The sequence below is a fragment of the Medicago sativa genome, chromosome 8 (assembly GCF_051527215.1).
Source record: "Medicago sativa cultivar Bolivia chromosome 8, Bolivia_mono, whole genome shotgun sequence".
In the NCBI taxonomy this organism is placed as follows: Eukaryota; Viridiplantae; Streptophyta; class Magnoliopsida; order Fabales; family Fabaceae; genus Medicago; species Medicago sativa.
The window spans coordinates 43,783,680-43,800,972 of NC_140756.1; positions in this window are offsets into that span (position 1 = coordinate 43,783,680).

A 17,293-nucleotide genomic window follows, 5' to 3' on the forward strand; every position below is an offset into this window, starting at 1 on the left:
ACTAAAATAATGTTTAAATCGAGTTATTATCCTGGAAGACGAAAGGACACACCTTGTGACCTTTCGTCTTCCAGGATAAAAACTCTATTTAAACAACATTTTACTCAAGTTACTTGTTCGTTGGTTATATATTCAAGTAGCCTGACTAAAATAATGTTTATATCGAGTTATCATCCTGGAAGACGAAAGGTCACACCTTGTGACCTTTCGTCCTCCAGGATAAAAACAATTTAAACAATATTTTAATCAAGTTACTTGTTCATTGGTTATATATTCAAGTAACCTGACTAAAATAATGTTTAAATCGACTCATCAACCTGGAAGACGAAATGTCACACCTTGTGACCTTTCGTCTTCCAGAGTAAAAACTCTATTTAAACAATATTTTAGTCTAGTTACTTGTTCAATGATTGTATATTCAAGTAGCCTGACTAAAATATTGTTTATATCGAGTTATCATCCTGGAAGACGAAAGGTCACACCTTGTGCCCTTTCGTTTTCCAGGATAAAAACTCTATTTAAACAACATTTTACTCAAGTTACTTGTTCATTGGTTATATATTCAAGTTACTTGTTCATTGGTTCTATATTCAAGTAAGCTGACTAAAATAATGTTTAAATCGAGTTATTATCCTGGAAGACGATAGGTCACACCTTGTGACCTTTCGTCTTCCAGGATAAAAACTCTATTTAAACAACATTTTACTCAAGTTACTTGTTCGTTGGTTATATATTCAAGTAACCTGACTAAAATAATGTTTAAATCGAATTATGATCTTGGAAGACGAAAGGTCACACCTTGTGACCTTTCGTTTTCCAGGATAAAAACTCTATTTAAACAACATTTTACTCAAGTTACTTGTTCGTTGGTTATATATTCAAGTAACCTGACTAAAGTAATGTTTAAATCGAGTTATCATCCTGGAAGACGAAAGGTCACACCTTGTGACCTTTCGTCTTCCAGGATAAAAACTCTATTTAAACAACATTTTACACAAGTTACTTGTTCGTTGGTTATATATTCGAGTAACCTGACTAAAATAATGTTTAAATCGAGTTATCATCCTGGAAGACGAAAGGTCACACCTTGTGACCTTTCGTCTTCCAGGATAAAAACTCTATTTAAACAATATTTTAGTCAAGTTACTTGTTCATTGGTTATATATTCAAGTAAGCTGACTAAACTAATGTTTAAATCGAGTTATTATCCTGGAAGACGAAAGGACACACCTTGTGACCTTTCGTCTTCCAGGATAAAAACTCTATTTAAACAACATTTTACTCAAGTTACTTGTTCGTTGGTTATATATTCGAGTAACCTGACTAAAATAATGTTTAAATCGAGTTATCATCCTAGAAGACGAAAGGTCACACCTTGTGCCCTTTCGTCTTCCAGGATAAAAACTCTATTTAAACAACATTTTACTCAAGTTACTTGTTCGTTGGTTATATATTCGAGTAACCTGACTAAAGTAATGTTTAAATCGAGTTATCATCCTGGAAGACGAAAGGTCACACCTTGTGACCTTTCGTCTTCCAGGATAAAAACTCTATTTAAACAATATTTTAGTCAAGTTACTTGTTCATTGGTTATATATTCAAGTAAGCTGACTAAAATAATGTTTAAATCGAGTTATTATCCTGGAAGACGAAAGGACACACCTTGTGACCTTTCGTCTTCCAGGATAAAAACTCTATTTAAACAACATTTTAGTCAAGTTACTTGTTCATTGGTTATATATTCAGGTAACCTGCCTAAAATAATGTTTAAATCGAGTTATCATCCTGAGGACGAAAGGTCACACCTTGTGACCTTTCGTCTTCCAGGATAAAAACTCTATTTAAACAACATTTTACTCAAGTTACTTGTTCGTTGGTTATATATTCAAGTAGCCTGACTAAAATAATGTTTATATCGAGTTATCATCCTGGAAGACGAAAGGTCACACCTTGTGACCTTTCGTCCTCCAGGATAAAAACAATTTAAACAATATTTTAATCAAGTTACTTGTTCATTGGTTATATATTCAAGTAACCTGACTAAAATAATGTTTAAATCGACTCATCAACCTGGAAGACGAAATGTCACACCTTGTGACCTTTCGTCTTCCAGAGTAAAAATTCTATTTAAACAATATTTTAGTCTAGTTACTTGTTCAATGATTGTATATTCAAGTAGCCTGACTAAAATATTGTTTATATCGAGTTATCATCCTGGAAGACGAAAGGTCACACCTTGTGCCCTTTCGTCTTCCAGGATAAAAACTCTATTTAAACAACATTTTACTCAAGTTACTTGTTCGTTGGTTATATATTCAAGTAACCTGACTAAAATAATGTTTAAATCGAGTTATGATCTTGGAAGACGAAAGGTCACACCTTGTGACCTTTCGTCTTCCAGGATAAAAACTCTATTTAAACAACATTTTACTCAAGTTACTTGTTCGTTGGTTATATATTCGAGTAACCTGACTAAAATAATGTTTAAATCGAGTTATCATCCTAGAAGACGAAAGGTCACACCTTGTGACCTTTCGTCTTCCAGGATAAAAACTCTATTTAAACAACATTTTACTCATGTTACTTGTTCGTTGGTTATATATTCAAGTAACCTGAGTAAAGTAATGTTTAAATCGAGTTATCATCCTGGAAGACGAAAGGTCACACCTTGTGACCTTTCGTCTTCCAGGATAAAAACTCTATTTAAACAACATTTTACACAAGTTACTTGTTCGTTGGTAATATATTCGAGTAACCTGACTAAAATAATGTTTAAATCGAGTTATCATCCTGGAAGACGAAAGGTCACACCTTGTGACCTTTCGTCTTCCAGGATAAAAACTCTATTTAAACAATATTTTAGTCAAGTTACTTGTTCATTGGTTATATATTCAAGTAAGCTGACTAAACTAATGTTTAAATCGAGTTATTATCCTGGAAGACGAAAGGACACACCTTGTGACCTTTCGTCTTCCAGGATAAAAACTCTATTTAAACAACATTTTACTCAAGTTACTTGTTCGTTGGTTATATATTCGAGTAACCTGACTAAAATAATGTTTAAATCGAGTTATCATCCTAGAAGACGAAAGGTCACACCTTGTGACCTTTCGTCTTCCAGGATAAAAACTCTATTTAAACAACATTTTACTCAAGTTACTTGTTCGTTGGTTATATATTCGAGTAACCTGACTAAAGTAATGTTTAAATCGAGTTATCATCCTGGAAGACGAAAGGTCACACCTTGTGACCTTTCGTCTTCCAGGATAAAAACTCTATTTAAACAATATTTTAGTCAAGTTACTTGTTCATTGGTTATATATTCAAGTAAGCTGACTAAAATAATGTTTAAATCGAGTTATTATCCTGGAAGACGAAAGGACACACCTTGTGACCTTTCGTCTTCCAGGATAAAAACTCTATTTAAACAACATTTTAGTCAAGTTACTTGTTCATTGGTTATATATTCAGGTAACCTGCCTAAAATAATGTTTAAATCGAGTTATCATCCTGGAAGACGAAAGGTCACACCTTGTGACCTTTCGTCTTCCAGGATAAAAACTCTATTTAAACAATATTTTAGTCAAGTTACTTGTTCATTGGTTATATATTCAAGTAAGCTGACTAAAATAATGTTTAAATCGAGTTATTATCCTGGAAGACGAAAGGACACACCTTGTGACCTTTCGTCTTCCAGGATAAAAACTCTATTTAAACAACATTTTAGTCAAGTTACTTGTTCATTGGTTATATATTCAGGTAACCTGCCTAAAATAATGTTTAAATCGAGTTATCATCCTGAGGACGAAAGGTCACACCTTGTGACCTTTCGTCTTCCAAGATAAAAACTCTATTTAAACAACATTTTACTCAAGTTACTTGTTCGTTGGTTATATATTCAAGTAGCCTGACTAAAATAATGTTTATATCGAGTTATCATCCTGGAAGACGAAAGGTCACACCTTGTGACCTTTCGTCCTCCAGGATAAAAACAATTTAAACAATATTTTAATCAAGTTACTTGTTCATTGGTTATATATTCAAGTAACCTGACTAAAATAATGTTTAAATCGACTCATCAACCTGGAAGACGAAATGTCACACCTTGTGACCTTTCGTCTTCCAGAGTAAAAATTCTATTTAAACAATATTTTAGTCTAGTTACTTGTTCAATGATTGTATATTCAAGTAGCCTGACTAAAATATTGTTTATATCGAGTTATCATCCTGGAAGACGAAAGGTCACACCTTGTGCCCTTTCGTCTTCCAGGATAAAAACTCTATTTAAACAACATTTTACTCAAGTTACTTGTTCGTTGGTTATATATTCAAGTAACCTGACTAAAATAATGTTTAAATCGAGTTATGATCTTGGAAGACGAAAGGTCACACCTTGTGACCTTTCGTCTTCCAGGATAAAAACTCTATTTAAACAACATTTTACTCAAGTTACTTGTTCGTTGGTTATATATTCGAGTAACCTGACTAAAATAATGTTTAAATCGAGTTATCATCCTAGAAGACGAAAGGTCACACCTTGTGACCTTTCGTCTTCCAGGATAAAAACTCTATTTAAACAACATTTTACTCATGTTACTTGTTCGTTGGTTATATATTCAAGTAACCTGAGTAAAGTAATGTTTAAATCGAGTTATCATCCTGGAAGACGAAAGGTCACACCTTGTGACCTTTCGTCTTCCAGGATAAAAACTCTATTTAAACAACATTTTACACAAGTTACTTGTTCGTTGGTAATATATTCGAGTAACCTGACTAAAATAATGTTTAAATCGAGTTATCATCCTGGAAGACGAAAGGTCACACCTTGTGACCTTTCGTCTTCCAGGATAAAAACTCTATTTAAACAATATTTTAGTCAAGTTACTTGTTCATTGGTTATATATTCAAGTAAGCTGACTAAACTAATGTTTAAATCGAGTTATTATCCTGGAAGACGAAAGGTCACACCTTGTGACCTTTCGTCTTCCAGGATAAAAACTCTATTTAAACAACATTTTACTCAAGTTACTTGTTCGTTGGTTATATATTCGAGTAAGCTGACTAAACTAATGTTTAAATCGAGTTATTATCCTGGAAGACGAAAGGACACACCTTGTGACCTTTCGTCTTCCAGGATAAAAACTCTATTTAAACAACATTTTACTCAAGTTACTTGTTCGTTGGTTATATATTCGAGTAACCTGACTAAAACAATGTTTAAATCGAGTTATCATCCTAGAAGACGAAAGGTCACACCTTGTGACCTTTCGTCTTCCAGGATAAAAACTCTATTTAAACAACATTTTACTCAAGTTACTTGTTCGTTGGTTATATATTCGAGTAACCTGACTAAAGTAATGTTTAAATCGAGTTATCATCCTGGAAGACGAAAGGTCACACCTTGTGACCTTTCGTCTTCCAGGATAAAAACTCTATTTAAACAATATTTTAGTCAAGTTACTGTTCATTGGTTATATATTCAAGTAAGCTGACTAAAATAATGTTTAAATCGAGTTATTATCCTGGAAGACGAAAGGACACACCTTGTGACCTTTCGTCTTCCAGGATAAAAACTCTATTTAAACAACATTTTAGTCAAGTTACTTGTTCATTGGTTATATATTCAGGTAACCTGCCTAAAATAATGTTTAAATCGAGTTATCATCCTGAAGACGAAAGGTCACACCTTGTGACCTTTCGTCTTCCAGGATAAAAACTCTATTTAAACAATATTTTAGTCAAGTTACTTGTTCATTGGTTATATATTCAAGTAAGCTGACTAAAATAATGTTTAAATCGAGTTATTATCCTGGAAGACGAAAGGACACACCTTGTGACCTTTCGTCTTCCAGGATAAAAACTCTATTTAAACAACATTTTAGTCAAGTTACTTGTTCATTGGTTATATATTCAGGTAACCTGCCTAAAATAATGTTTAAATCGAGTTATCATCCTGGAAGACGAAAGGTCACACCTTGTGACCTTTCGTCTTCCAGGATAAAAACTCTATTTAAACAATATTTTAGTCAAGTTACTTGTTCATTGGTTATATATTCAAGTAAGCTGACTAAAATAATGTTTAAATCGAGTTATTATCCTGGAAGACGAAAGGACACACCTTGTGACCTTTCGTCTTCCAGGATAAAAACTCTATTTAAACAACATTTTAGTCAAGTTACTTGTTCATTGGTTATATATTCAGGTAACCTGCCTAAAATAATGTTTAAATCGAGTTATCATCCTGAGGACGAAAGGTCACACCTTGTGACCTTTCGTCTTCCAAGATAAAAACTCTATTTAAACAACATTTTACTCAAGTTACTTGTTCGTTGGTTATATATTCAAGTAGCCTGACTAAAATAATGTTTATATCGAGTTATCATCCTGGAAGACGAAAGGTCACACCTTGTGACCTTTCGTCCTCCAGGATAAAAACAATTTAAACAATATTTTAATCAAGTTACTTGTTCATTGGTTATATATTCAAGTAACCTGACTAAAATAATGTTTAAATCGACTCATCAACCTGGAAGACGAAATGTCACACCTTGTGACCTTTCGTCTTCCAGAGTAAAAATTCTATTTAAACAATATTTTAGTCTAGTTACTTGTTCAATGATTGTATATTCAAGTAGCCTGACTAAAATATTGTTTATATCGAGTTATCATCCTGGAAGACGAAAGGTCACACCTTGTGCCCTTTCGTCTTCCAGGATAAAAACTCTATTTAAACAACATTTTACTCAAGTTACTTGTTCGTTGGTTATATATTCAAGTAACCTGACTAAAATAATGTTTAAATCGAGTTATGATCTTGGAAGACGAAAGGTCACACCTTGTGACCTTTCGTCTTCCAGGATAAAAACTCTATTTAAACAACATTTTACTCAAGTTACTTGTTCGTTGGTTATATATTCGAGTAACCTGACTAAAATAATGTTTAAATCGAGTTATCATCCTAGAAGACGAAAGGTCACACCTTGTGACCTTTCGTCTTCCAGGATAAAAACTCTATTTAAACAACATTTTACTCATGTTACTTGTTCGTTGGTTATATATTCAAGTAACCTGAGTAAAGTAATGTTTAAATCGAGTTATCATCCTGGAAGACGAAAGGTCACACCTTGTGACCTTTCGTCTTCCAGGATAAAAACTCTATTTAAACAACATTTTACACAAGTTACTTGTTCGTTGGTAATATATTCGAGTAACCTGACTAAAATAATGTTTAAATCGAGTTATCATCCTGGAAGACGAAAGGTCACACCTTGTGACCTTTCGTCTTCCAGGATAAAAACTCTATTTAAACAATATTTTAGTCAAGTTACTTGTTCATTGGTTATATATTCAAGTAAGCTGACTAAACTAATGTTTAAATCGAGTTATTATCCTGGAAGACGAAAGGTCACACCTTGTGACCTTTCGTCTTCCAGGATAAAAACTCTATTTAAACAACATTTTACTCAAGTTACTTGTTCGTTGGTTATATATTCGAGTAAGCTGACTAAACTAATGTTTAAATCGAGTTATTATCCTGGAAGACGAAAGGACACACCTTGTGACCTTTCGTCTTCCAGGATAAAAACTCTATTTAAACAACATTTTACTCAAGTTACTTGTTCGTTGGTTATATATTCGAGTAACCTGACTAAAACAATGTTTAAATCGAGTTATCATCCTAGAAGACGAAAGGTCACACCTTGTGACCTTTCGTCTTCCAGGATAAAAACTCTATTTAAACAACATTTTACTCAAGTTACTTGTTCGTTGGTTATATATTCGAGTAACCTGACTAAAGTAATGTTTAAATCGAGTTATCATCCTGGAAGACGAAAGGTCACACCTTGTGACCTTTCGTCTTCCAGGATAAAAACTCTATTTAAACAATATTTTAGTCAAGTTACTGTTCATTGGTTATATATTCAAGTAAGCTGACTAAAATAATGTTTAAATCGAGTTATTATCCTGGAAGACGAAAGGACACACCTTGTGACCTTTCGTCTTCCAGGATAAAAACTCTATTTAAACAACATTTTAGTCAAGTTACTTGTTCATTGGTTATATATTCAGGTAACCTGCCTAAAATAATGTTTAAATCGAGTTATCATCCTGAAGACGAAAGGTCACACCTTGTGACCTTTCGTCTTCCAGGATAAAAACTCTATTTAAACAACATTTTACTCAAGTTACTTGTTCGTTGGTTATATATTCAAGTAGCCTGACTAAAATAATGTTTATATCGAGTTATCATCCTGGAAGACGAAAGGTCACACCTTGTGACCTTTCGTCCTCCAGGATAAAAACAATTTAAACAATATTTTAATCAAGTTACTTGTTCATTGGTTATATATTCAAGTAACCTGACTAAAATAATGTTTAAATCGACTCATCAACCTGGAAGACGAAATGTCACACCTTGTGACCTTTCGTCTTCCAGAGTAAAAACTCTATTTAAACAATATTTTAGTCTAGTTACTTGTTCAATGATTGTATATTCAAGTAGCCTGACTAAAATATTGTTTATATCGAGTTATCATCCTGGAAGACGAAAGGTCACACCTTGTGACCTTTCGTCTTCCAGGATAAAAACTCTATTTAAACAACATTTTACTCAAGTTACTTGTTCGTTGGATATATATTCGAGTAACCTGACTAAAATAATGTTTAAATCGACTTCTCAACCTGGAAGACGAAAGGTCACACCTTGTGACCTTTCGTCTTCCAGAGTCAAAACTCTATTTAAACAACATTATAGTCTAGTTACTTGTTCAATGATTGTATATTCAAGTAAGCTGACTAAAATAATGTTTAAATCGAGTTATTATCCTGGAAGACGAAAGGACACACTTTGTGACCTTTCGTCTTCCAGGATAAAAACTCTATTTAAACAATATTTTAGTCAAGTTACTTGTTCATTGGTTATATATTGAAGTAACCTGACTAAAATAATGTTTAAATCGAGTTATGATCCTGGAAGACGAAAGGACACACCTTGTGACCTTTCGTCTTCCAGGATAAAAACTCTATTTAAACAACATTTTAGTCAAGTTACTTGTTCATTGGTTATATATTCAAGTAACGTGACTAAAGTAATATTTAAATCGAGTTATTATCCTGGAAGACGAAAGGACACACTTTGTGACCTCTCGACTTCCAGGATAAAAACTCTATTTAAACAACATTTTAGTCAAGTCACTTGTTCATTGGTTATATATTCAAGTAACCTGACTAAAATAATGTTTAAATCGACTTATCAACCTGGAAGACGAAAGGTCACACCTTGTGACCTTTCGTCTTCCAGAGTAAAAACTCTATTTAAACAATATTTTAGTCTAGTTACTTGTTCAATGATTGTATATTCAAGTAGCCTGACTAAAATAATGTTTATATCGAGTTATCATCCTGGAAGACGAAAGGTCACACCTTGTGACCTTTCGTCTTCCAGGATAAAAACTCTATTTAAACAATATTTTAATCAAGTTACTTGTTCATTGGTTATATATTCATGTAACCTGACTAAAGTAATGTTTAAATCGAGTTATCATCCTGGAAGACGAAAGGTCACACCTTGTGACCTTTCGTCTTCCAGGATAAAAACTCTATTTAAACAATATTTTAATCAAGTTACTTGTTCATTGGTTATATATTCAGGTAACCTGACTAAAGTAATGTTTAAATCGAGTTATCATCCTGGAAGACGAAAGGTCACACCTTGTGACCTTTCGTCTTCCAGGATAAAAACTCTATTTAAACAATATTTTAATCAAGTTACTTGTTCATTGGATATATATTCAAGTAACCTGACTAAAATAATGTTTAAATCGAGTTATCATCCTAGAAGACGACAGGTCACACCTTGTGACCTCTCGTCTTCCAGGATAAAAACTCTATTTAAACAACATTTTAGTCAAGTTACTTGTTCATTGGTTATATATTCAAGTAACCTGACTAAAATAATGTTTAAATTGACTTATCAACCTGGAAGACGAAAGGTCACACCTTGTGACCTTTCGTCTTCCAGAGTAAAAACTCTATTTAAACAATATTTTAGTCTAGTTACTTGTTCAATGATTGTATATTCAAGTAAGCTGACTAAAATAATGTTTAAATCGAGTTATTATCCTGGAAGACGAAAGGACACACCTTGTGACCTTTCGTCTTCCAGGATAAAAACTCTATTTAAACAATATTTTAGTCAAGTTACTTGTTCATTTGTTATATATTGAAGTAACCTGACTAAAATAATGTTTAAATCGAGTTATGATCCTGGAAGACGAAAGGACACACCTTGTGACCTTTCGTCTTCCAGGATAAAAACTCTATTTAAACAACATTTTACTCAAGTTACTTGTTCGTTGGTTATATATTCAAGTAGCCTGACTAAAATAATGTTTATATCGAGTTATCATCCTGGAAGACGAAAGGTCACACCTTGTGACCTTTCGTCCTCCAGGATAAAAACAATTTAAACAATATTTTAATCAAGTTACTTGTTCATTGGTTATATATTCAAGTAACCTGACTAAAATAATGTTTAAATCGACTCATCAACCTGGAAGACGAAATGTCACACCTTGTGACCTTTCGTCTTCCAGAGTAAAAACTCTATTTAAACAATATTTTAGTCTAGTTACTTGTTCAATGATTGTATATTCAAGTAGCCTGACTAAAATATTGTTTATATCGAGTTATCATCCTGGAAGACGAAAGGTCACACCTTGTGACCTTTCGTCTTCCAGGATAAAAACTCTATTTAAACAACATTTTACACAAGTTACTTGTTCGTTGGTTATATATTCGAGTAACCTGACTAAAATAATGTTTAAATCGAGTTATCATCCTGGAAGACGAAAGGTCACACCTTGTGACCTTTCGTCTTCCAGGATAAAAACTCTATTTAAACAATATTTTAGTCAAGTTACTTGTTCATTGGTTATATATTCAAGTAAGCTGACTAAACTAATGTTTAAATCGAGTTATTATCCTGGAAGACGAAAGGACACACCTTGTGACCTTTCGTCTTCCAGGATAAAAACTCTATTTAAACAACATTTTAGTCAAGTTACTTGTTCGTTGGTTATATATTCAACTAACCTGACTAAAATAATGTTTAAATCGAGTTATCATCCTGGAAGACGAAAGGTCACACCTTGTGACCTTTCGTCTTCCAGGATAAAAACTCTATTTAAACAACATTTTACTCAAGTTACTTGTTCGTTGGATATATATTCGAGTAACCTGACTAAAATAATGTTTAAATCGACTTCTCAACCTGGAAGACGAAAGGTCACACCTTGTGACCTTTCGTCTTCCAGAGTAAAAACTCTATTTAAACAACATTTTAGTCTAGTTACTTGTTCAATGATTGTATATTCAAGTAAGCTGACTAAAATAATGTTTAAATCGTGTTATTATCCTGGAAGACGAAAGGACACACCTTGTGACCTTTCGTCTTCCAGGATAAAAACTCTATTTAAACAATATTTTAGTCAAGTTACTTGTTCATTGGTTATATATTGAAGTAACCTGACTAAAATAATGTTTAAATCGAGTTATGATCCTGGAAGACGAAAGGACACACCTTGTGACCTTTCGTCTTCCAGGATAAAAACTCTATTTAAACAACATTTTAGTCAAGTTACTTGTTCATTGGTTATATATTCAAGTTACTTGTTCATTGGTTCTATATTCAAGTAAGCTGACTAAAATAATGTTTAAATCTAGTTATTATCCTGGAAGACGATAGGTCACACCTTGTGACCTTTCGTCTTCCAGGATAAAAACTCTATTTAAACAACATTTTACTCAAGTTACTTGTTCGTTGGTTATATATTCAAGTAACCTGACTAAAATAATGTTTAAATCGAGTTATGATCTTGGAAGACGAAAGGTCACACCTTGTGACCTTTCGTCTTCCAGGATAAAAACTCTATTTAAACAACATTTTACTCAAGTTACTTGTTCGTTGGTTATATATTCAAGCAACCTGACTAAAGTAATGTTTAAATCGAGTTATCATCCTGGAAGACGAAAGGTCACACCTTGTGACCTTTCGTCTTCCAGGATAAAAACTCTATTTAAACAACATTTTACACAAGTTACTTGTTCGTTGGTTATATATTCGAGTAACCTGACTAAAATAATGTTTAAATCGAGTTATCATCCTGGAAGACGAAAGGTCACACCTTGTGACCTTTCGTCTTCCAGGATAAAAACTCTATTTAAACAATATTTTAGTCAAGTTACTTGTTCATTGGTTATATATTCAAGTAAGCTGACTAAACTAATGTTTAAATCGAGTTATTATCCTGGAAGACGAAAGGACACACCTTGTGACCTTTCGTCTTCCAGGATAAAAACTCTATTTACACAACATTTTAGTCAAGTTACTTGTTCGTTGGTTATATATTCAAGTAACCTGACTAAAATAATGTTTAAATCGAGTTATCATCCTGGAAGACGAAAGGTCACACCTTGTGACCTTTCGTCTTCCAGGATAAAAACTCTATTTAAACAACATTTTACTCAAGTTACTTGTTCGTTGGATATATATTCGAGTAACCTGACTAAAATAATGTTTAAATCGACTTCTCAACCTGGAAGACGAAAGGTCACACCTTGTGACCTTTCGTCTTCCAGAGTAAAAACTCTATTTAAACAACATTATAGTCTAGTTACTTGTTCAATGATTGTATATTCAAGTAAGCTGACTAAAATAATGTTTAAATCGAGTTATTATCCTGGAAGACGAAAGGACACACCTTGTGACCTTTCGTCTTCCAGGATAAAAACTCTATTTAAACAATATTTTAGTCAAGTTACTTGTTCATTGGTTATATATTGAAGTAACCTGACTAAAATAATGTTTAAATCGAGTTATGATCCTGGAAGACGAAAGGACACACCTTGTGACCTTTCGTCTTCCAGGATAAAAACTCTATTTAAACAACATTTTAGTCAAGTTACTTGTTCATTGGTTATATATTCAAGTAACGTGACTAAAGTAATATTTAAATCGAGTTATTATCCTGGAAGACGAAAGGACACACTTTGTGACCTCTCGTCTTCCAGGATAAAAACTCTATTTAAACAACATTTTAGTCAAGTCACTTGTTCATTGGTTATATATTCAAGTAACCTGACTAAAATAATGTTTAAATCGACTTATCAACCTGGAAGACGAAAGGTCACACCTTGTGACCTTTCGTCTTCCAGAGTAAAAACTCTATTTAAACAATATTTTAGTCTAGTTACTTGTTCAATGATTGTATATTCAAGTAGCCTGACTAAAATAATGTTTATATCGAGTTATCATCCTGGAAGACGAAAGGTCACACCTTGTGACCTTTCGTCTTCCAGGATAAAAACTCTATTTAAACAATATTTTAATCAAGTTACTTGTTCATTGGTTATATATTCAAGTAACCTGACTAAAGTAATGTTTAAATCGAGTTATCATCCTGGAAGACGAAAGGTCACACCTTGTGACCTTTCGTCTTCCAGGATAAAAACTCTATTTAAACAATATTTTAATCAAGTTACTTGTTCATTGGTTATATATTCAAGTAACCTGACTAAAGTAATGTTTAAATCGAGTTATCATCCTGGAAGACGAAAGGTCACACCTTGTGACCTTTCGTCTTCCAGGATAAAAACTCTATTTAAACAATATTTTAATCAAGTTACTTGTTCATTGGATATATATTCAAGTAACCTGACTAAAATAATGTTTAAATCGAGTTATCATCCTAGAAGACGAAAGGTCACACCTTGTGACCTCTCGTCTTCCAGGATAAAAACTCTATTTAAACAACATTTTAGTCAAGTTACTTGTTCATTGGTTATATATTCAAGTAACCTGACTAAAATAATGTTTAAATTGACTTATCAACCTGGAAGACGAAAGGTCACACCTTGTGACCTTTCGTCTTCCAGAGTAAAAACTCTATTTAAACAATATTTTAGTCTAGTTACTTGTTCAATGATTGTATATTCAAGTAGCCTGACTAAAATATTGTTTATATCGAGTTATCATCCTGGAAGACGAAAGGTCACACCTTGTGACCTTTCGTCTTCCAGGATAAAAACTCTATTTAAACAACATTTTACACAAGTTACTTGTTCGTTGGTTATATATTCGAGTAACCTGACTAAAATAATGTTTAAATCGAGTTATCATCCTGGAAGACGAAAGGTCACACCTTGTGACCTTTCGTCTTCCAGGATAAAAACTCTATTTAAACAATATTTTAGTCAAGTTACTTGTTCATTGGTTATATATTCAAGTAAGCTGACTAAACTAATGTTTAAATCGAGTTATTATCCTGGAAGACGAAAGGACACACCTTGTGACCTTTCGTCTTCCAGGATAAAAACTCTATTTAAACAACATTTTAGTCAAGTTACTTGTTCGTTGGTTATATATTCAAGTAACCTGACTAAAATAATGTTTAAATCGAGTTATCATCCTGGAAGACGAAAGGTCACACCTTGTGACCTTTCGTCTTCCAGGATAAAAACTCTATTTAAACAACATTTTACTCAAGTTACTTGTTCGTTGGATATATATTCGAGTAACCTGACTAAAATAATGTTTAAATCGACTTCTCAACCTGGAAGACGAAAGGTCACACCTTGTGACCTTTCGTCTTCCAGAGTAAAAACTCTATTTAAACAACATTTTAGTCTAGTTACTTGTTCAATGATTGTATATTCAAGTAAGCTGACTAAAATAATGTTTAAATCGTGTTATTATCCTGGAAGACGAAAGGACACACCTTGTGACCTTTCGTCTTCCAGGATAAAAACTCTATTTAAACAATATTTTAGTCAAGTTACTTGTTCATTGGTTATATATTGAAGTAACCTGACTAAAATAATGTTTAAATCGAGTTATGATCCTGGAAGACGAAAGGACACACCTTGTGACCTTTCGTCTTCCAGGATAAAAACTCTATTTAAACAACATTTTAGTCAAGTTACTTGTTCATTGGTTATATATTCAAGTTACTTGTTCATTGGTTCTATATTCAAGTAAGCTGACTAAAATAATGTTTAAATCTAGTTATTATCCTGGAAGACGATAGGTCACACCTTGTGACCTTTCGTCTTCCAGGATAAAAACTCTATTTAAACAACATTTTACTCAAGTTACTTGTTCGTTGGTTATATATTCAAGTAACCTGACTAAAATAATGTTTAAATCGAGTTATGATCTTGGAAGACGAAAGGTCACACCTTGTGACCTTTCGTCTTCCAGGATAAAAACTCTATTTAAACAACATTTTACTCAAGTTACTTGTTCGTTGGTTATATATTCAAGCAACCTGACTAAAGTAATGTTTAAATCGAGTTATCATCCTGGAAGACGAAAGGTCACACCTTGTGACCTTTCGTCTTCCAGGATAAAAACTCTATTTAAACAACATTTTACACAAGTTACTTGTTCGTTGGTTATATATTCGAGTAACCTGACTAAAATAATGTTTAAATCGAGTTATCATCCTGGAAGACGAAAGGTCACACCTTGTGACCTTTCGTCTTCCAGGATAAAAACTCTATTTAAACAATATTTTAGTCAAGTTACTTGTTCATTGGTTATATATTCAAGTAAGCTGACTAAACTAATGTTTAAATCGAGTTATTATCCTGGAAGACGAAAGGACACACCTTGTGACCTTTCGTCTTCCAGGATAAAAACTCTATTTACACAACATTTTAGTCAAGTTACTTGTTCGTTGGTTATATATTCAAGTAACCTGACTAAAATAATGTTTAAATCGAGTTATCATCCTGGAAGACGAAAGGTCACACCTTGTGACCTTTCGTCTTCCAGGATAAAAACTCTATTTAAACAACATTTTACTCAAGTTACTTGTTCGTTGGATATATATTCGAGTAACCTGACTAAAATAATGTTTAAATCGACTTCTCAACCTGGAAGACGAAAGGTCACACCTTGTGACCTTTCGTCTTCCAGAGTAAAAACTCTATTTAAACAACATTATAGTCTAGTTACTTGTTCAATGATTGTATATTCAAGTAAGCTGACTAAAATAATGTTTAAATCGAGTTATTATCCTGGAAGACGAAAGGACACCCCTTGTGACCTTTCGTCTTCCAGGATAAAAACTCTATTTAAACAATATTTTAGTCAAGTTACTTGTTCATTGGTTATATATTGAAGTAACCTGACTAAAATAATGTTTAAATCGAGTTATGATCCTGGAAGACGAAAGGACACACCTTGTGACCTTTCGTCTTCCAGGATAAAAACTCTATTTAAACAACATTTTAGTCAAGTTACTTGTTCATTGGTTATATATTCAAGTAACGTGACTAAAGTAATATTTAAATCGAGTTATTATCCTGGAAGACGAAAGGACACACTTTGTGACCTCTCGTCTTCCAGGATAAAAACTCTATTTAAACAACATTTTAGTCAAGTCACTTGTTCATTGGTTATATATTCAAGTAACCTGACTAAAATAATGTTTAAATCGACTTATCAACCTGGAAGACGAAAGGTCACACCTTGTGACCTTTCGTCTTCCAGAGTAAAAACTCTATTTAAACAATATTTTAGTCTAGTTACTTGTTCAATGATTGTATATTCAAGTAGCCTGACTAAAATAATGTTTATATCGAGTTATCATCCTGGAAGACGAAAGGTCACACCTTGTGACCTTTCGTCTTCCAGGATAAAAACTCTATTTAAACAATATTTTAATCAAGTTACTTGTTCATTGGTTATATATTCAAGTAACCTGACTAAAGTAATGTTTAAATCGAGTTATCATCCTGGAAGACGAAAGGTCACACCTTGTGACCTTTCGTCTTCCAGGATAAAAACTCTATTTAAACAACATTTTACACAAGTTACTTGTTCGTTGGTTATATATTCGAGTAACCTGACTAAAATAATGTTTAAATCGAGTTATCATCCTGGAAGACGAAAGGTCACACCTTGTGACCTTTCGTCTTCCAGGATAAAAACTCTATTTAAACAATATTTTAGTCAAGTTACTTGTTCATTGGTTATATATTCAAGTAAGCTGACTAAACTAATGTTTAAATCGAGTTATTATCCTGGAAGACGAAAGGACACACCTTGTGACCTTTCGTCTTCCAGGATAAAAACTCTATTTACACAACATTTTAGTCAAGTTACTTGTTCGTTGGTTATATATTCAAGTAACCTGACTAAAATAATGTTTAAATCGAGTTATCATCCTGGAAGACGAAAGGTCACACCTTGTGACCTTTCGTCTTCCAGGATAAAAACTCTATTTAA